The sequence below is a fragment of the Sus scrofa genome, chromosome 1 (genome assembly GCF_054392235.1).
Source record: "Sus scrofa isolate SSC_HxYL_T2T_F1_AM1 chromosome 1, Sscrofa_HxYL_maternal_Yorkshire_Landrace_v2.0, whole genome shotgun sequence".
NCBI lineage: Eukaryota > Metazoa > Chordata > Mammalia > Artiodactyla > Suidae > Sus > Sus scrofa.
This window is the reverse complement of record NC_139383.1, coordinates 110,494,573-110,517,099: the sequence shown is the minus strand read 5'-3', so window position 1 is coordinate 110,517,099 and position 22,527 is coordinate 110,494,573. Positions and strand designations below refer to the sequence as shown.

Genomic DNA, 22,527 nt, shown 5'->3' with positions numbered 1-22,527 from the left:
CTCTGATGTCAGTTAAAGTAATTACACAATGTGGGGCTACAGCCCCAGCAAATTGTTCCTATTGCAGGGGCTCACTATAGACGGCAACGTGAGACCATGTAAAGAAATGATCCTTTCCAATTTCTGAAGGAGATTAGGGTGACTATTATTAATATTCTATCCCTCAGTCAGAAAGACCACATTTTTAATGATCAAGAATATGTATGATATGAGAGTTCCTGTCATGGCTCAGCAGTGACGAACCTGACGAATATCAAAGAGGATGAGGGTTTGACTTCTGGCCTTACTCAGTGGGTTAAGGATCCAGCATTGCCACAAGCTAGGGTGTGGGTTGTAGACATGGTTTGGATCCAACATTGTTGTGGCTGTGGTTTAGGCCAGCAGCTGCAGCTCCAATTCAGTGCCACATCTGGGAACTTTCACATGCAGTAAGTGAAGTCCTAAAAAGACAAAAAAAATATAGATAGATAGATAGATAGATAGATAGATAGATAGATAGATAGATAGGTATTACTACTTATATGTAGAATCTAAAATCTGGCACAAATGATCCTATCTACAAAACAGAAACAGATCACAGAGGTAGAGATCAGACATGGGATTGATAACGGGGGGAGGAAAGAGGATGGACAGGGAGTTCAGGGTTGTAGATGCAAACCATTACATTTAGAATGGATAGTCAATGAAATGCTACTGTACAGCACAGGGAGCTATGTCTAATCTCTTGGGATAGACCCTGATGAAAGATAATATGAGAAAATATATATATATACACACAATGCTGTATAACAGAAATTGGGACAACACTGTAAATAAAGTATACCCTAATAAAAAAAATTTTTAATTAGGGAGCTCCTGTCATGGCACAGTAGAAACGAATCCAAATAAGAACCGTGAGGTTGTGGGTTTGATCCCTGGCATCCCTCAGTGGGTTAAGGAGCCACTATAAAACACAGTATGGGAGGTTTCTCGAGAAATTAAAAACAAACTACCATATGACCCAGCAATTTCACTTCTGGGTATTTTTTTTTTCCCACTGTACAACAAGGGGATCAAGTTATCCTTACATGTATACATTACAATTACATTTTTTTCCCACCCTTTGTTCTGTTGCAACATGAGTATCTAGACATAGTTCTCAATGCTACTCAGCAGGATCTCCTTGTAAATATATTCCAAGTTGTGTCTGATAAGCCCAAGCTCCCGATCCCTCCCACTCCCTCCCCCTCCCATCAGGCAGCCACAAGTCTTTTCTCCAAGTCCGTGATTTTCTTTTCTGTGGAGATGTTCATTTGTGCTGGATATTAGATTCCAGTTATAAGTGATATCATATGGTATTTGTCTTTGTCTTTCTGGCTCATTTCACTCAGTATGAGATTCTCTAGTTCCATCCATGTTGCTGCAAATGGCATTATGTCATCCTTTTTATGGCTGAGTAGTATTCCATTGTGTATATATACCACATCTTCCCAATCCAATCCTCTGTCGATGGACATTTGGGTTGTTTCCATGTCCTGGCTATTGTGAATAATGCTGCAATGAACATGCAGGAGCATGTGTCTCTTTTAAGTAGAGTTTTGTCCAGATATATGCCCAAGAGTGGGATTGTGGGGTCGTACAGAAGTTCTATGGATAGATTTCTAAGGTATCTCCAAACTGTTCTCCATAGTGGCTGTACCAGTTTACATTCCCACCAACAGTGCAGGAAGGTTCCCTTTTCTCCACAGCCCCTCCAGCACTTGTTCAAGACCCTCGCCAAAGTGGGTATAGAGGGAACATTCCTGAATATAATCAAAGCCATTTATGATAAACCCACAGCAAATATAATTCTCAATGGGGAAAAACTGAAAGCCTTCTCACTCAAATCTGGAACAAGACAGGGATGCCCACTCTCACCACTGCTCTTCAACATCGTTTTGGAAGTCCTAGCCACAGCAATTAGACAAACAAAAGAAATCAAAGGCATCCATATAGGAAGAGAAGAGATCAAACTGTCACTGTATGCAGATGACATGATACTATACCTAGAAAACCCTAAGGACTCAACCCCAAAACTCCTTGAACTGATTAATAAATTCAGCAATGTGGCAGGATAGAAGATTAACATTCAGAAGTCAGTTGCATTTCTGTATACCAGCAATGAAACATTAGAAAAGGAATCCAAAAATACGATACCTTTTAAAATTGTACCTCACAAAATCAAATACCTCGGAATACACCTGACCAAGGAGGTAAAGGACCTATATGCCGAGAACTATAAAACTTTAATCAAAGAAATCAAAGAAGATGGAAAGAAGTGGAAAGATATTCCATGTTCCTGGATTGGGAAAATCAATATTGTAAAAATGGCCATACTACCCAAAGCAATCTACAGATTCAATGCAATCCCTATCAAATTACCCAGGACATTTTTCACAGAACTAGAACAAACAATCCAAACATTTATATGGAACCACAAAAGACCCAGAATTGCCAAAGCAATCCTGAGAAACAAAAACCAAGCAGGAGGCATAACTCTCCCAGACTTCAAGAAATACTACAAAGCCACAGTCATCAAAACAGTGTGGTACTGGTACCAAAACAGACAGACAGCCCAATGGAACAGAATAGAGAATCCAGAAATAAACCCTGACACCTATGGTCAATTAATCTTTGACAAGGGAGGCAAGAACATCAAATGGGAAAAGGAAAGTCTATTCAGCAAGCATTGCTGGGAAACCTGGACAGCTGCATGCAAAGCAATGAAACTAGAACACACCCTCACACCATGCACAAAAATAAACTCCAAATGGCGGAAAGACTTACATATACGACAGGACACCATCCAACTCCTAGAAGAAAACATAGGCAAAACACTCTCTGACATCAACATCATGAATATTTTCTCAGGTCAGTCTCCCAAAGCAATAGAAATTAGAGCAAAAATAAACCCATGGGACCTCATCAAACTGAAAAGCTTTTGCACAGCAAAGGAAACCAAAAAGAAAACAAAAAGACAACTTACAGAATGGGAGAAAATAGTTTCAAATGATGCAACCGACAAGGGCTTAATCTCTAGAATATATAAACAACTTATACAATCCAACAGCAAAAAAACCAATCAATCAATGGAAAAATGGGCAAAAGACCTGAGTAGACATATCTCCAAAGAAGATACACAGATGGCCAGCAAACACATGAAAAAATGCTCAACATCGCTGATTATAAGAGAAATGCAAATCAAAACTACCATGAGATACCACCTCACACCAGTCAGAATGGCCATAATTAATAAAACCACAAATAACAGGGGCTGTGGAGAAAAGGGAACCCTCCTGCACTTCTGGGTATTTTAATGACGAAAACAATCAAAAAGATATTTGTACCCCTGCGTTCACTGTAGCTTTATTTACAATAACCTAGATATGAACCTAACCCTAGTGTCCCTTGACAGATGAATGGATAAAGAAGATGTGGCATATATATATACACACATACACATACACACACTGGAATATTATTCAGCCATAAAACAAATGAAATCTTGCCATTTGCAACAACATGGATAGAGCTAGAGGGTATTATGCTAAGTAAAATAAGTCATAGAGAGAAAGAAAAATACTGTATGATTTCACTTATACATGGGCTCTAAAAAACAAAACAAACAAACAAACATAACAAAACAGAACCAAACTCATAGATACAGGGAACAAACAGGTGGTTGCAGAGGGGAGTGAGTTGGGAGGATAAATTAAATGGGTGAGGGAGATTAAGAGGAATAAACTTCAAGTAATAATATAAACAAGTTACAGGGATAAAATGTACAGCATGGGGAATATATAGAGAGTCAATAATATTGTATTAACTTTGGTGACAGATGGTAACTAGATTTATTATAGTGATCATTTTGTAATGTATAGGAATATTAAATCACTATGTTGTATTCCTGTAACTAACAGTGTTATAGGTCAATTACACTTCAGCTAAGGAAAAAAAAAGAAAGAAAAGAAATGTAACTGTAAAAGAAGAAAAAAAAAAAAAAACAGGAAAGTTGACTTTAAAGAAAAAAGTATGTATACGTTCCAAGTCTTGTAGAAGTACTAAAGCACTTTACTAAAGCACTATCCAATATAGTATCCCTGAGTCCATGTGGATGCTTTAATTTAAATTAATTAAAATTAGGAGTTCCTGTTGTGGCTTAGCAGGTTAAGAGCCAGACATAGTGTCCATCAGGATGCAGTTGGATCCCTGACCTCACTCAGTGGGTTAAGGAACCAACATTGCCACAGGCTACAACGTAGGTCGCAGATGCAGCTCAGATCCACGGTTGCCATGGCTGTGGTAGAAGCTGGCAGCTGCAGCTCCAATTTGACCCCTGGCCTGGGAACTTCTATATGCCTTCGGTGCAAGTATAAAAAGAAAACATAAAAAGAAAAAAATTAATTAAAATTGAATAAAATTGAGACATCAATTCCTTATTCTCAACACATTTTTTGGCTATGCCCATGGCATGCAGAAGTTCCCAGGCCAGGGATTAAATCCGTGCCATAGCAGGGACCCAAGCCATAGCAGTGACAATGCTGGATCCTTAAATATTAGGCCACCAGGGAACTCCTCATTAACACATTTTGGGGGCTCAAGAGCCACAGGTGGCTAGTAGTTACCATACTAGATAGTAGAGATATAAAAATCTCCATCTTACAGAAAATTCTACTGGATAGGGTTGGTATAAAGAGCTGAACACATTAAAGAACAATAAATCACACCAGCACCATGAGTCTGCCTCCCACATCCCTTTTTACCTAGGACAAAAATGTAGTCTTTACTCTCTGGTGGCTAATCCTCTACTGTTTTCTTTGGCTTTGGTACTTTACCTCACAGCTTACACTCAGCTGTTAGGATGTCAAAGTCACAGCACTGAAACATCAGGGTAGCCCTTCCTCAGTGTAGGGGACATGTCCCACTCCTTGTCTCTAAGACCACCCAGGAGACACCCAAGCACCTCTGCAGCCCAGGCCCCCACAGCTCCCCCACGAGTCCTGGCTTGGTCTCCTTTCTGTGAGCAAATCAAGTCATCTGCTCTCAGCATCTCCAATTCTACTGCCTGGTTACCTCCTTCCTCAGGCTTTCCCTGAATGCATGACTCAGTAAAATGACTTTTTAAAAGAGCTTTCACTGTTAGTAGTTCAACCCACATGCCAACTGTGACAGGGGCTTTTTTTTAAAGTAAATATACCAAGGTTTTTATATATAATTAGTGTTTTTGTTCGAAAGGATCAGCCTACCAGGTAACATACTTCTTCCAGTTGTATAACCATTGCTCAAACCACAGCAAGAACATCACTGAGGGAATTGGCAAGGGAATGGAAGAGCATAAAATGGAGTTTTCTTTGAGGAGAGGCATAGTTTACTTCCTGAGCTCACCTCTTTAGGATGCCTTCTTAAAAACCGAGGTCACAGAATTTTTCTTTTTCTTTTTCTTTTTTTTTGGTTTTTCTAGGCCCACACCCAATGCATATGGAAGTTCCCAGGCTAGGGGGGGGTCTAATCGGAGTTGTGGCTACCGGCCTACACCACAGCCACAGCAATGTCAGATCCAAGCCAAGTCTACAACCTACACCACAGCTCACGGCAACACTGGATCCTTTAACCCCCTGATGTCAGGGATGGAACCCGCATCCTTATGGGTACTAGTCATGTTCATTACCACCGAGCCACAATGGGAACTCCTGAGAGTTCACAAAACTTTTGATGTTACGAGCGAGGTTACAGGTCTTCTGACTCTTGACTGTGAGCAAATACCTAAAACTAACTCATGAAGTGCATAGGAGTCAATCACAAGTTATGTTTGTTTGCCTCTCTTAGAGCTGGGATGATTTAGTCTTCCCTCTATGTGCTGTATAAACGCATTTCTTTCCAGACTTCATAGTCACTTCTATGCTGCCTTACATCTGATACTGCTTACCTACAAATAGTTTCTCTCTTACATTGTTATGGAGGGAGTCTTTTATTGACAGGACTGTATTTGCTAAGGCCTGAATGTTTTGTGTCCCCCTGGAGTTCACATGTTGAAGTCTAATGCCTGGTGTGGTGGTCTGAGGAGGTGAGGCCTTTGCGAGGTGATCAGGTCATGAGAGTGGAGCTCTTATGAATGGAATTAGTGATGATCTGGCTCTCCACCACAGGAGGATATGGAAAGACAGCAGACTGCAAACCAGGAAGATTGCCCTCACCAGACACCAGATTTCCTAGTGCCTTGACCTTGAACTGCTCAGTCTTCAGAACTGAGAGAAATTGCGAGAAATAAAACCTCTGTTGTGTAAGATGCCCAGTCTGTGGAATCTTTTTACGAAAGCCTGAGCTGACTGAGACCTATGCATTTCAGTTTTAAACTTGCATGTTCTCAGGCAAACTTGATACTTGGAGCCCTTTCAAAAGTCATGAGTAGCAAAATGAAAAGTCATGTAGGATTACAGAGTTTGGGATAAAAACATAAGGTCATATATATATATACATATATGTGTATGTATATATGAATGACTTAGGTTAATTTCCAAGAATACATCTTTAAAGGGGATAGAAATTTAGGTTCATTTGCTAAAAAATAAATGAATGAATAGCCCCATTACTTAATACTTATACCATGTATGTAATACATACATGTATTCAAAATACATAAATAGATTTTTCCACAAACAGTAAATTACCTTTTCCCTCATTTTCATACACACCCTGAAGGTAAGTGAGCTTTATTACAGACACTGGATGCCCTTACGATAATTTGCAGATACCAGAGCCTCTGTCAAAGAACACTTTTTTACCTTAATTCTGTTAACTCACCTCTTTTTTTTTTTTTGTAATTGTGTTGAAGCCACTGTTAAGATGTCAAAGAATAGAAAAAGCTAGTTTTGTATCATTTTCTCCGTAGCCTGAGGACCCATCCTTGACTGTGTAAGGAGTGTAAAATCAGCTAAAGTTTTTACCCAACAGACCCACAATCTAAAGTGGACAAATTGCCTCAAAGCAAACTTGTAATAGAGAGAGGCCCTGGACAGAAAGATGTAGACAGGACCGAAGATTGCCAGCACCACCTCTCCCTGGATTCAGGCATGCACAGCCCTCGAGGTGGGATATACTGCTTAGGTGCAAAACATTCCAGTGCTGCCTGTTGGATGTTACCAGAAAGATTCAGTCTGGATTCCTTTAGGACACTGTTTCCCTAAGAATCATCTAGGGCACTAGTTTAAAAAATACATATTGTTTATTTTTAGCCCCACATCTTTAGAGGACAAACTGGAGAAACTGAATGTTTAACTAAAAACTCAGGTGATATTTATGGAGATCAATGATAGTAACAAGCTACCCCAAGTCCCCACTGTCCTACTGGTGTTGATATAATTTCAGAATGAAAAGTAGAAAGAATGTGTCTGTCTTCCTAGTTCACAAATATGCCCAGATATGAGCATTTTATTTATTTACATTTTTTCCCACACCTGCATCATGTGAAAGTTCCTGGGCCAGGGAACGAACCCTAACCACAGCAGTGCCTACATCAGATCCTTAATCTGCTGCACCACAAGGGATCTTCCCAGATATAAGCATTTTAGTTCCTAAAGAGCAGAGCTGTTTTTCTCATTGTTATTCTTCTATTGAATAAAATAGTGAACCTCTAAATTTGTCTCGGCGTTCATTAAATTTATTTTCATTTTAAATGAGAAAAAAAAATGTGGTTTGCAAACATTTTCACTTTGTTTGGCTCTAATGCAGAAAATATATATCTATATATGTATATATATACTTTTCCCCCAGAAGAAAGGGATGAGGAGGAAGATATGAAGGGAAGGAAATGGAACTTAGCAAAATAACCTTTGCTACCTATGATCTCAGGGATATCATAATAGACAGTTAAATGGATGAAAATCAAGTAGATTACAGGCATGCTCCCTTCCAGATGCTAAATGATGATTTGATTGGTTCTGTCTCCAGTTGGTTCTGACAGGACCTTTGCAACAGAGGCTGATAAAGGAAGAAGGGAAAGCAGAAAGAGGCAGGGCCAGGAACACCAATCACCTCTAGCTCACTGCTATGGGTACAGTCACTCAGTGGTCCATATCAGGATATGCAGATCAGTCTGGCCAGACTGGACTCAGACTTAGTCCATAGCTGTATCAGTGAGGACCTTGGAGGAAGACTATAGGGTAATATGACTTTCCAGATAATAACAAGACTATGCCTTAAGATCCTGTAACAGACCTCAGGGCTCCCTTTAACACGTAACTCACATGTACACATGCACACACAGGCCTGTTTCTATTCTGCATACCTAAGTGGATGCATCCACTATAACCTTTAGGGTCCTAAGCAGGTTTTGAAAACAGAAAAGTGAATCTGGCTCTCATCAAGGGACATATCATGGAGGGAGATAGCTTTTATCACTGACAAAAGTTTTTTGCAAAGGAATAATATATCCAGATATTTGGCTAACATCAAAAAATCATACTCCTTTTGGAACTCCATGCCAACAGCAATCCCAGACTCTAACAGGTGCCTGGAATACAATGACTATCTGATCTTATTACTCCATCTTTTCTTTCCGGTGACTTGGGAAATCTATGGATCATATGCTCAGACTGACCAATAACTAAATGGCCAAGAGCCAGTTTGAGTGTCAGTAAAAACCATAAAACTAGCTTGCACGAGAAAATTGCCTGGAGTTGCAGGAGGTCAACTCAGAAGAGGTGTGTGGCATCTGACTGCCTTTTAGTGTTCATGTTCTGGACCCCCGTTGCTGTACAGCAGTGAGAGAAGCGATAGCCAGGGAGGTGATGATAGCTGACTCAGCCTAGGCTGGGACAGCACTTTTGCTGATGCATAAAGTATCCCTGTAGAAACGTTTTATCCTTTGCTTAAATGTAATAAATCTCCTCTTAAGTGGTAGGTGATTTGCTCTTGGCAAAGCTTCAAAGAGGAAAGCGTTAACACCTGTGATCCATGGGTGAGGAAGAAATTGGTCAAACACTAATGTACAGATACTAACTTCCAAGTGTAGCAGACCTTACATGAGGGGAGGACCCTAGGCTCTGAATAAAGACCCCTCTGCAGGACCCACAGTGGAAAAAAAGAATAGCAAAATCCAAGCCAGTTACTGAAGTCATGTGTGAGGGGGATGGTAAGAGCTTTGCAGCATATTCAACCACCATGCCTCTTCAGCTGAAGACAAGACTCTGTTCCACACACCCTCCAAAAATTTCAGTCATATAAACATGACAAAGATTGGGTTAAGGGCTGAGTTAAAGAGACATGCCTATCACCAGGGAGCACACCCTGGCAAGGGCAGAAATGACCAGCAGGTGGCGCCATACTCATTGCTCTTTTAGCGCCATCCTTGGTGAGCGTTGGCTTGATTGAAAGCATAGGTACAGCCAGAAATAGCTGGGGGAAAACCCATAAGATCTTTCAAGCATTAAGAATTGTTATTTTCAGCAGCTATTGATAGCAACACTTTGCAGCTCTACTCCAGTTACTCCCAGGGCCATATCTGATTTGAACACTATTCAAATCAGAGGGAGGTAGTTACATAAATGTAACTACCTATAAAAAATGAAGCCTTTTCTTTTCTACCTATAAAAAATGAAGCCTTTTCTTTTCACAAGGAAGCGATTGTTCATTGTTCAGTCTTATCCCAAAATCATCATCAGTACCTTTACAAATGAATAAATATGGTTAGATTCAGGCCATAGATTTACTAAAATCTAACATTCGAAATTATCAGTGATTTAAGATAAGGCAGTAGACTGATACTATCTATACAATGATAGTTGGGTGAGGTTAATATAGTCACTGGTATATATACAAATATAATTGTTCTTGTACCATTATGTGTAATCCCTAAATGAAAAATTCTATAAATTTTACCAATTGTACCAATGGTTTTTATAACATTTAAGAGGTGGCCATCAAATGGATAATGTCAAACCACTTTTTTTTTTTTTTTTAACTGCTGCACCTGCAGTATATGGAAGTTCCTGGGCTAGGGGTAGAATCAGAGCTGCAGCTATTGGCCTATGCCACAGCCATGGCAACATAGGGTCTAAGCCACATCTGCAACCTACACAGAGGCTTGTGGCAACGCCAGAAACTTAACCCACTGATCAAGGCCAGGAATCGAACCTGCATCCTCACAGAGACTATATTGGGTCCTTAACCTGCTGAGCCATAATGGGAAATCCCTCAAACCACCATTCAACATGCCCAGGAGTTTATAGCTCTATCCCCTTTGTTCCAGCCTTTCTATTTCCCCAGTCTAACTGCAAGCACTTTACATAACATTTCTGGAGGCTTGCATTCCTGGCTTCACCTGAATGCAAATTCCTCCCTGCAGGATTACAGGAAGAGAATTGGCTTCTTGGAATCATGTCATGATGTAGACACCAGGTGACACAACAGTACTGCAACTCAGGGCTAGGAAATGAGGCTTTTCCCATATCACAGAGCAAGGAGAAAGTAAAATACTATATCTTCAAACATCTGCTAAAATTATTTGCAAAATACATCTCTAAAAAAAGGGTTGATTCCAGAATATATAAAGACCTCTCAAAGCTCAATAATACAAAAACAAAAAACCCAATAAAAATTGGGCAAAGCCTTTGAACAAACACATCACCAAAGAAGAAATACAAATGGCAAATAAGCACATGAAAAGATGCTCAACATCATTATAATTTTAAAAATGCAAGTTAAACGCACAATAAATAAACTCAAAATGGTTCAAAGACCTAAATGTAACATATGAAACCATAAAAATCCTAGAGGAGAACATAGGCAAAACACTCTTTGACATAAATTGTAGCAATATTTTCTTGGGTCATTCTCCCAAGGCAGAAGAAATAAAAGCAAAAATAAACAAATGAAACCTAACTAAACTTAAAAGCTTTTGCACAGCAAAGAAAATCATCAATAAAATGAAAAGACAACCTATGGAATGGGAGAAAATATTTGCAAATGATGTAACCAACAAGGGGTTAATATCTAAAATAATACAAATAGCTCATATAATTCAATGTCACAAAAAAACCCAAAATAATCCAATCAAAAATGGGCAGAAGACTTGAATAAACACTTTTCTAAAGAAGGCATACAGATGGCTAACAGGCACATGAAAATATGCTCAAAATCCCTAACTATTGGAGAGATTCAAGTCAAAATCACAGTGAGGTATCATGTCACACCTGTCAGAATGGCTATCATCAAAAAGTCTACCAATAACAAATGTTGCTGAGGATGTGGAGAAAAAGGAAACCTCATATACTGGCAGTGGATACGTACATTACTGCAGCTACTTTGGAAAACCTTGTAGAGATTCCTTAAAAAAAAACTAAAAATGGAACCACCATGTGATCCAGCAAGTCCATTCCTGGGTGTATACCTGCCCCCCAAAAAATGAAAACACTAACTTGAAAAGATACATGCATCCCAGTGTTTCTAGCAACACTATTAACAATAGCCAAGACATGGAAGGAACCCAAGTGCCTTCCTACCAATTTAACCATCTTCACCTATGAAAATCCTACCCATTCTTCAATGGAAAAGAAAGTCATATATTCAACCTGAAATAACTTTGGATTTGGGTTTCCTGGTATAATTCTAGATACCTGACAAAATCCAACTTCAATAGTTCTTAATCCTATCACATGTGAAATCAAAAGGACATAAACAGAGAAATAAAAAGAGCTCTCCATCAGTGGTTCTCAAACTTTAGCATGCATTAGAGTCAGAGCCTGTGAAAACACAGATTGCTGGGTGGGTCCCATCCCCAAAGATTCTGGTTGAGTAGGTCTTAAGTGGAACCTATGAATTGGGTTGATACTGTTAGAGGAACATACTTTGAGAACTACTGCTCTGTATATCACAAGGATCAAATAAGATAATACATGGAAAACTGTTTTAAAAGATATAAATTACTATATTTGTGTGTGGGAGTCTTGTTTTTATTGTTATACTTACAAACTGAATCCTTTAAGAAGGCTCCTCTGTCTCCCTAACTAGATTTTAGCAGCTTTTTCTTTGAAAAATGGTACTTCTTTTATGATGCTGCCAAAAGTCTGCTTAGGATTGAAGTCATTTTTATTCTGTTTATATTACACCAAGCAGAATTCATTGAAATCATTGAGAATATTCAATCCCCTGCAGTGCACAGCATAGTGTCTTATGCACAATGGGTATTCTGGGCAATAATTTGTTGAACTGAGTTGAATCCCTTATTGTAAGAATACTGCTCTGCTTTCTGGTGGTTGAAGTGAAAATATAGTAGAAACATATTCCAAAGCACAATTCATTATTTTCCTGAATTGGATGTCTAAGATCACATTGAAACAGATATTTATCTATTGGAACAAATTATGGACATTGAACAAACTGTAGACTGTACCTACATATGTAATAATTACTAAGAATATTGCTTATGGACATACTTTTTTTGTGTGGGGGGGTGCTTTTTAGGGCCTCACCTGCAGCATATGGAAGTTCCCAGGCTAGGGGTCGAATCAGAGCTACAGACACTGGCCTATGCCATAGCCACATCAACGAGGGATCCAAGCCATGTCTGCGGGCTACACCACAGCTCAGGGCAATGCTGGATCCCCAACCCACTTAGTGAGGCCAGGGATCAAACCTGCATCCTCATAGATCCTAGTCAGGTTTGCTAACCCCTGAGCCACAAAAGGAACTCTCATGGGCATACATTTTAAAAGTTAGATGGAAGTTTCTTCATCAGCCATGTAACTCTCCCAAGTATGACCTTTATTCAATGAAGTAAATCTATTTTCAACTTCATTATTGCTTCTTCCAAGAATGGAATCTGCTACAGGTACATGAACTGTGATTTTCCTTCTATACTAAAAGAACAAACTTTCTACACAAATACTCATAAGGCTTCTGATTGTGGTAAGGGGACCGACCATACCTGCCCCTGTGAAGAAACTGAACATGATCACTCTTAAGCATGAGGACTAGAGCGCTGATTTTAAGCTGTAAATGGCTACTAAGAACTAAGGTGTTAAAACATGATTGTTCATTGCATCTTAACAGCAAAGCATCCTTTGTTCAAGGCAAGGGAAGGGAGTCATAATTATGGAAATGCAGGCACCAGTGACAAGGATGGGAAAACTTTCCCCATGCCCTGAAATGACATCCTCGTTGAACATTACTGATTTTTCCCCCATATAAAGTCAAAATCTGTCTATAAGGACTGGCAAAATGGAAAAATAAAATTCTGCAATGGACTTTTGCCCATTCACAATTCATTTGGTTGACACTGTTCTTTAGCTTTTACAACACATACTCTTAAGGGGAATGTCAAAATTTTTACCTAATTTATTCTGAAAGCCTGCTGGGCCCCTAACAACTTACAAGCAGTAAATTTTTTTTTTCTTTTTTGTCTTTTTGCCTTTTCTAGGGCTGCTTCCTGCTGCATATGGAGTTTCCCAGGCTAGGGGTCTAATCAGAGCTGTAGCCGCTGGCCTATGCCAGAGCCACAGCAACATGGGATCCGAGCCATGTATGAGACCTACACCACAGCTCACGGCAATGCCGGATCCTTAACCCACTGAGCAAGGTCAGGGATTGAACCCGAAACCTCATGGTTCCTAGTCAGATTTGTTAAGCACTGCACCATGACAGGAACTCCTTTTTGTTTTGTTTTTTGTCATTTGTCTTTATAGGGCTGCACCCACAGCATATGGAGGGTCCCAGGCTAGGGGTCTAATCAGAGCTGCAGCAGCCAGCCACAGCAACGGCAGATCCAAGCTAAGTCTGTGACCTACACAGCAGCTCACGGCAACGCCAGATCCTTTACCCACTGAGTGAGGCCAGGGATCGAACCCGAAACCTCATGGTTCCTAGTTGGATTCGTTTCCACTGTGCCACAACAGGAACTCCATAAGCAGTAAATTTTGGTTATCTATTGCTATAAAATAAACCATTGCCAACAAGGACTTATTGACTCTGGTTTTGCAATGCTGTCAGGGATCAGACAGGATAGCTTGCTTCTGCTCCACATTGTGTAAACTGACGCTGCTCCACTTCCAGGATGGCTCCCTCATGTAGCTGACAAGATGGTTCCTGTGGTTACCTGGGAGCTCAGACAAGGCTGTTGGCCACTGACCTCAACTCTGATCTATGTGGAAGTCACTGCTTAGGCTAACTAGCAGAGAAGGTAGCAGAGCCCAAGAAAGAGGAAATAGAAGTTGGCAGTCATGTTAAAAAGCATCCTTTCCTCTGCATTCTATTGATGAAGCAATCACAGAACTAGTCCAGATTAAAGGGAAGGAGCAAATAACCCAATTTTAGTGGGGTCAGTAACAGAGACTGTGTGGCTATTTTAACATGTTACTGCAGATTTTAGCTAAGACTAGACATTAAATTAGGGCAGAGGAAACCAAAGTTTTTCTTTAATCATAAAATAAGTAATGCTTGACACTAGTACTACATAGTGTGTGGTCCCCCAAAACTTGTTAGAAATGCAAATTCTCAGTTCCCAACTGACTTACTCAATGAAAAGTCTGCTTTATGTTAAGGTTGAAGATATTTTATTCCTGACTCTGAATTTTGCTGAACCACTTGTAGAAGATGAAAATTAATTTAATTGTAGTAAACAGCTATGTTTACTTAGAAGAGAGAATAACAAATGAAGCCAAAGATCTAGATTCACTTGAAGCAATATGCACTGTTTACATATGATTTAACATTCTAAAAAATATTTATTGGGGATTCAACATAATAGATTTGTATCTCCATAGTGGTTAATCTTCAGTAAATATGCTTTTAGGTATCATGTGATTTTTACTTATTATGCACTGTCTTATTAAATTCCAATTAAATCCATATGTGAGAACATTAATTTAAAGTGCTACCAGAAGGACTGATTATGAAATCAATTACTGGCATGAAGCCCTGGTGTTATTCAAAGAAAAAATGGCGGACTCCACTTGTTGATACCAAAAAGAAAAGCAATTAAAAAGTTGCACAGTTACCAAGCAGTCTATAAACAATCTTTCAGATTGTATCTATGATTGCATCTGCTTAAAGAAAAGTGAGAAAAGGAGGCCATGAAGCTCGTGTACGATCTTGAGAAAAACAATACTTATAATAATAATGATTTGCCATTAAAATTCATAGCAACATGCATTATATAGATATCTCTGTGCACACATACACACATATTTACACACTACACAGAGCGTGACCATGGGGAGGAGAGAGAAAAACTATAAAAAGATGACACAGAGCTAAATAGTACTGAATATCCCTGAGCCATTTAATGGAAGACTCAGCAGCCCTGAGACTTTAATACCCCAGAGATCCTTTTAACATCACAGCAAAGTGGGATTTTAGTGGACAAAAGAAGAATTTTGGCCCATAAGTGGATCAAGAAAATGTTTACTGTGCTCCTATCAAGAGAAAGTGAAGTGTTCAATGCATCTTAGAAATATTTTTTCCATTGCAGGACAAAGCCATCCTTTCTTAACTCATTCTACTGATGGAGTTATTATTACCCCCACTTTTTGCCCTTTGTAATTAAAAAAAAAAACGGATTGGGCATTGAATTATTCATACAGACTTGTTGCCTGCTTTTTTCCACTTAACATTACCTAATATTCACATATGTTCTTTGAGAATATTATTTTTATTAATTTATTGAAGTAGAAGTAACATATAGCATTATGTTAGTTTTAGGTACACAATGTAATGTAATGATTAGGTGTTTCTACATACTGTGAAATAATCATCCTAATAAGTCAAATCAATATCTGTCACCATGTATAGTTACAAAAAGATTTTTGTGATGAGAATTTTTAAGATCTACTCTCTTAGCAGCCTTCAGATACAAATACAGTATTATTAACCACCATCACCATGCTGTGCATTACATTCCCATGACTTATTTATTTTATAACTGGAAATTTGTGCCTTTTGACTCCGTCACCCACTTTACCCACCTTCCCACCTCTGGCAACCATCAATCTGTTCTCTGTATCTATGAATTCAAGGGGATTGCGTTTGTTTGTTTAGACTCCACCAATAAATTGGATCGTATAGTAGGCCTGATTTTAGAAATATTTTTTTTTTTTTTCCCACTGTACAGCAAGGGGGTCAGGTCATCCTTAGATGTATACATTGCAGTTACAGTTTTTTCCCCCACCCTTTCTTCTGTTGCAACATGAGTATCTAGACATAGTTCTCAATGCTATTCAGCAGGATCTCCTTATAAATCTATTCTAGGTTGTGTCTGATAAGCCCAAGCTCCCGATCCCTCCCACTCCCTCCCCCTCCCATCAGGCAGCCACAAGTCTCTTCTCCAAGTCCATGATTTTCTTTTCTGAGGAGATGTTCATTTGTGCTGGATATTAGATTCCAGTTATAAGTGATATCATATGGTATTTGTCTTTGTCTTTCTGGCTCATTTCATCAACCATTTTGGATAAAATTTATCTATGTTAAAAATATTTCTGATTTTAGAAATATTTTTAACATAGATAAATTTTATCCAAAATGGTTGATTTTTTTTGAGTTGGTTCCTAATAGATGAGTCATTAATCATCTTGTAATTATCTAATCTCTTCCTGGTAGTGGGGTAGTTTAGTATGATTTTTTTAATCTTATTTTTATACAGTATGGTTGATTATAGCATTGTGTCAATTTCTGCTGTACATCATAGTGACTCAACCATACATGTATTTACATTCTTTTTCTCATACTATCTTCCATTAGGTTACATCCCAAGAGATTGGATATAGCTCCCTGTTCTGCACAGTAGGACCTCATTGCTTATCCATTCTAAATGTAATAGTGTGATCTTTGAAAATAAAACTTCTCTAAGTCTCTTTATACATTCCCTTAGGGAGGCTGATGGGTCTCCTCCTCTTGGAGAGTGTAATCTTTAGTCTACTAAATGGAGGAACTCAGAACTTGCAGCCAGGGTTCCATCAAGTGTGATGATGAGCCCTCAAAAGCCTGTCTTACTCAAAACATTGGTCCGGGCTAAAGATGACATTCAAATGAAATGAACCTAGAAAAGGGAACCCTCCTACACTGCTGGTGGAAGTGTAAGCTGGTACAACCACTATGGAGAACAGTAAGGAGGTTCCTCAGAAAACTAAGAGTAAAAATATATGACCCAGCAAACCCACTCCTGGGCATATATCTGGAGAAAACCATAACTCAAAAAGATACATACACCCAATATTCATTGCAGCACTGTTTATACTAGCCAAGACATGGAAGCAACCTAAATGTCCAATGACAGAAGAATAGATGAAGAATATGTGGTTATATATACAATGAAATATTAGCCATAAAAAGAATGAAATAATGCCATGTACAACAACATGGATGGGCATAGAGATTATCACATTAAATAAGTCAGACATAGACAAATATCATATGATGTCATATACGTAGAATCTAATAAAAATAATACAAAAGAACTTATTTATAAAACAGAAACAAACTCACATATTTTGAAATCAAACTATGGTTACCAAAGAGGAAACCATTGCGAGGAGGGATAAATTAGGAGGATGGGACTAACATACACACACACTACTGTATATAAAATATGTAACTAACAAGGACCTACTGTATAGCACAGGGAAATCTACTCAATATTCTATAATAACCTGTATGGGAAAAAAGAATGAATATATGTACATGTATAACTGAATCACTTTGCTGTATACCTGAAATTAATGCAAAGTTGTAAGTCAACGATATTCCATGAAAATTCTTAAAAATTTAAAAAATGAAATGACTCCTTATAAAAAGACACCTCACGAAACAGTGCCTCTAATTACCCAGAGAAAATGGAAGCCATGAGACACTTATTTCTTCACACTTCCCAATAACATTTCTGCATTTGTTCCAACTTCTCTCAGAGGGGGACAAGATTCTTGGTGCAAGAGGATTCTGGCTCTGCATTCCTTTTTCTCTCAACCTCTCTAAGACCTTATTCCACAGATCATTCTTTATGCTACTACTGGTCACTAGTAATGAGAACCCCCCATGGGGCAAGCACAAGTACCCTAAATTCCAAGAGAGGAGAGAAAAAGAGGCAGTGGGCAGAAAAGTGGAATCTGAGGAATTCTGGGAGAAGCCAGGACAGTTTAAGGAAGCTGTGGGCAACTGGGACGATGAAAAGACCTCATAGAACCTGACAATACCCCAAAGCAACATAGCACAGGGGCAGCAGCAAATAGCATGTGGTCTATAGGACCTCAAGTAAAGGTTCTGCAGCTCATTAGCCATAACCTTGAATAAGTTACCCAAGTTCTCTAAACCTCTACTTCCTCTGCTGGAAAATGGAGCTAATAAAATGTTCCTCACTGATATTGCAGACTGAATTAGGTATATATGCAGAGACCCTCACAGAGTGCCTGATAAATAATCAGGCCCTTTGTATGTATTGTTTCATGTTCCTATGTGTATAAAGGACCAAGAACACTGATAGACCTGCCCCTCCATGGACAGCACTTGAATGATAATTTCTGTGGCTGCAAATACGTAAATCAGCCTGGCATCACCCACCTCCTTACCTTTCATTCAACTTGGAGGCCTATGGGACACTGGTCCAAGTCACCAATCTACACAGGAAAGGCAAAGGATCACCCTTCAGTCTTTGAATTGCATCTGAAAGGCAGTGTCCTGAAAGAAAAACCACACAATAAGAATTCTGTGATGAGTGAGGGTGCAGATTTTCCATTCCCCTTCTCACATTTGACACCAGCCCCTTTAGGCCTCCTGCCTGCTTTTAAAGCCCACGGACATATGTTTTTTTGTATATAGTACAGTGTAGGGAACAATAACATGACATGATTCTTAACTAGCAGCTGCCTAAGTGAGTGTCATTATAGATACTTGGTACATAAAACCAAGCACATGTCTTTTCCAGGTGGGAAGACTGAGGTAAGAAGGCAGGCAGAAAAAGCAGCACAGAATAAATGAAGTTGACTTTATTTTTCTCAGCCAGGGTCACTATTTCGGTCTCATTTACATATTTGCCTAGGGGAAATCTGAGAGGCTCCAGGCAGGCTGTGGGGCCTCATTTGCACAAGCCCCCTGAACTTCCAGGAACAGAACTATGACTAAACCCCAGTCTCTACATTCAGGATTAACATCCCCATGGAAAGAGGGGCAGGTTCCTGAACTGAGACTCTCCAGGCTGGTGAGAGCCCACAATCCCATGGCTCTCAGGAGAGACAAGGACCCTGTAACGCAGAGTCCTATAGTTTTTAGAGTATGGAAAGATTTCTAGTATGATTAAGGAAGCATTTTTACTGGGCATTTTCCTAATGCACAGGGTGACTTTGGAGACCTGCGAGGTTAGAGGGTTGGAATAACAGGTAGGGGGCCTGTCTGGTGGGGGAGCATCAGAGAGAGAGACGCCTTCACAAACAAGGTCAGAAGAGGTATAGAAGCAGGATTGAACAAGAGAGGCTTTTTCTAAAGTTTATCTCATGGCAGACCCCATGTCTCCAACCCACCCTGCAGGGACATCTCCAGCTGGATGTGTCTCTTGAAATCTGGGAGTTTGTTGGAAATGCCTGGGAATTGTTGGAAATGCCTGGGAGCTTGTTGGAAATGTGAAATCTCTAGCCCTATCCAGACCTAATGAATCAGAAATTCTGGAGGTGGGATGCAGCCTTCTGCTGTGTACAAGTTTTCAGGTGATTCTGATGCTTCTGTTATCTCTCTGATGCTCCAGTTATCTCCAAATGGTGTGGGGGTTGACTTTAAAGTTTCTCTGAGAGGTTGCGGTCTGCACAGAGCAGTCCTCCACAGCCCAATATGTGGTCCTCAGAAATCATTAGATTTCTGAACCTGCTCATACCTACACTGTTCTAGATACTATTTCACCTGCCTCTCCCCTGGGGAGAGCTGGGCCCTTTACTGCTGAAAAGTTCAAGTAACTATCCCAAATTATTCTGACCCATGCCCCTGTGTGGCTTGCAATTCCTCCCCCTTCCCCTCCTCCTCCTGGGGTCCTCTCTGCTTTAGCCCTGACCTATTAGATGTGTTGGCTGCTCCCCCCTTCCCAAGTTAATCAGCTCTTCCCATGCCACGCCCTCTCCATTCCATGTAGCTTACAAATACTTCAGCCCCAGGCTTTTGCTGAATATCACGGGCTTTGCTCTTCTCCCAGAGAAGAAAGCTGAGCTCTGGTCTCCATGCTTGCTGGCTTCATGTGTGAGGACAGAGTTTGAGCTCTGCCCAGCCAATGGAGATGAAGACAAGCAGTTGAATGGGGGCATCATAATTTGGGGCTCACCAGCTGAGCTGCTACTGATGTTTTCCTAAAGTTTCTTCAGCCAGTCTGATCTTGCCACCCAGAGGGTCCTGTAAGAGAGCATAGATTTAGTGAGGGATTTGAGAGTGAGAAAACCCCAATGCAAATTCTAGCTTTCCCCCTTAATTGGTGCCTCAGTTCTTTGTTAAGTAGCTTGACCCCCACTCCCAGACTTCAGTTTCCTTATCTGTAAAATGGTGATTAAAAATACTCTGGAGTTCCTGTTGTGGCTCAGTGGGTTAGGAACCCAACTAGTATCCATTAGGATGCGGGTTTGATACCTGGCCTTGCTCAGTGGGTTAAGGATCCAAAGTCACTGTGTGCTATGATGTAGGTCACAGATGTGGCTTGGATCCCACACTGCTATGGCTGTAGTATAGCTCTGAATTCAACCCCTAGCCTGGTAACTTTGACTATTACATTTAGAATAGATAGACAGTGAGGTCCTACTGTGTAGCACAGGGAACTGTGTCCAATCTCTTGTGATGGAAGACAAGAAAAAGAATATGTATGTATGTGTGTGTGTATATATGTGTGTGTGTGTGTGTATGTATATATATATATCACTGGGTCACTTTGCTGTACAAAAAGGAAAAAGAAAAACAATCTGTTTCTAAAAAAAAAAAAAAACAAACAAACAAAAAAAACATAATTGGAGTTCCCATCATGGTGCAGTGGAAATGAATCTGACTAGGAACCATGAGGTTTGCAGGTTCGATCCATGGCCTTGCTCAGTGGGTTAAGGATCTGGCATTGCAGATGCGGCTTGGATTCTAAGTTGCTTTGGCTCTGGTGTAGTCTGGTGGCTACAGCTCCGATTGGACCCCTAGCCTGGGAACCTTCATATGCCGCAGGTGCAGCCAAAAAAAAAAAAAAAGCCACCATTTACATTACCATCACCCAAAATGAAATATTTCGGTATAAATCTAACAAAATATGTACAACTTCAATATGAGGAAAGCTATAAAACTCTAATGAGTGAAGTCAAAGAACAAAATAAATGGAGAGATATTCCATGTCCATGGACAGGAAGATTCAATATTGTCAAGATGACGGTTTTTCCCAACATGATCTATAGATCGATTGCAATCCCTATAAAAACTCCAACAAGTTATCTAGTGAATACTGAAAAACTGATTCTAAAATTTATATGGAAAGGCAAAAGACTCAGAATGGTCAACACAATATTGAAGGAGAAAAATAAAGTTGGAGTATTGACACTACACAACTTCAGGATTTACTGTATGGCGTTCCCGTCATGGTGCAGAGGAAAGGAATCTGACTAGGAACCATGAGGTTTCAGGTTCAATCCCTGGCCTCGCTCAGAGAGTTAAGGATTTGGCATTGCCGTGAGCTGTGGTGTAGGTCTCAGACGAGGCTCAGATCTGGCATTGCTGAGGCTGTGGCATTGGCCAGCAGCTATAGCTCCTATTAGACCCCCTAGCCTGAGAACCTCCATATGCCACAGGTGCAGCCATAAAAAGACAAAAGATAGGAGTTCCCGTCGTGGCGCAGTGGTTAACGAATCCGACTGGGAACCATGAGGTTGAAGGTTTGATCCCTGGCCTTGCTCAGTGGGTTAAGGACCTGGCGTTGCTGTGAGCTGTGGTGTGGGTCTCAGAAGTGGCTTGGAACCCGTGTTGCTGTGGTTGTGGTGTAGGCCGGCAGCTACAGCTCCGTTTGGATCCCTAGCCTGGAACCTCCATATGCTGCAGGAGTGGCTCTAGGAAAAGGCAAAAAGACAAAAAAAAAAAAAAAAAAGGAAAGAAAGAAAGAAAGGAAGAAAAAAAATACATTGAATATAGTTCCATGTGCTATACAGTAAATCCTTGCTGTTGTTTTATATATAGTAGTGTGTATCTATTAATCCCATACTCCTAATTTATCCCCCTACCTCTACTTTTCCCTTTGTAACCATAAGTTTGTTTACTGTATCTGTGAGTCTATTTCTGTTTTGTAAATAAACTGACTTGTAATTTTTTTTTCAATTCCACATACATGTGATATTCTATAATATTTGTCCTTCTCTGCCTGAATGACTTAGTAGGATAATCTCTAAGTCAATACATTTTTCTGTAAATGGCAATTTTTACTTTGTTTTACTGGCTGAGTAATATCCCTCTGTGTGTGTGTGTGTGTGTGTGTGTGTGTGTGTGTGTGTGTGTGTGTGTGTGTGTGTGTGTGTGTACCCCACATCCTCTTTATTCAAA

At 39.8% G+C, this 22,527-nt stretch overlaps 1 protein-coding gene across 5 annotated transcripts in view; it reads right to left on the bottom strand.

Annotated features, from left to right (window-relative positions):
- The window catches only part of LOC146406294 (uncharacterized), an 840,349-nt gene that overhangs the window by 652,208 nt on the left and 165,614 nt on the right, over positions 1 to 22,527 (bottom strand). For 4 of the 5 annotated variants that reach the window (XR_014808994.1, XR_014808990.1, XR_014808993.1 and 1 more), the window contains 2 exons: positions 20,300 to 20,367; positions 18,567 to 18,675 (listed from right to left, as the gene is read on the bottom strand). The gene's annotated coding sequence lies outside the window, so the exon portion shown is untranslated. Of the gene's footprint in view, positions 1 to 287; positions 441 to 18,566; positions 18,676 to 20,299; positions 20,368 to 22,527 lie in introns of those variants that run through there. The other variant, XR_014808995.1, reaches the window with a different exon arrangement.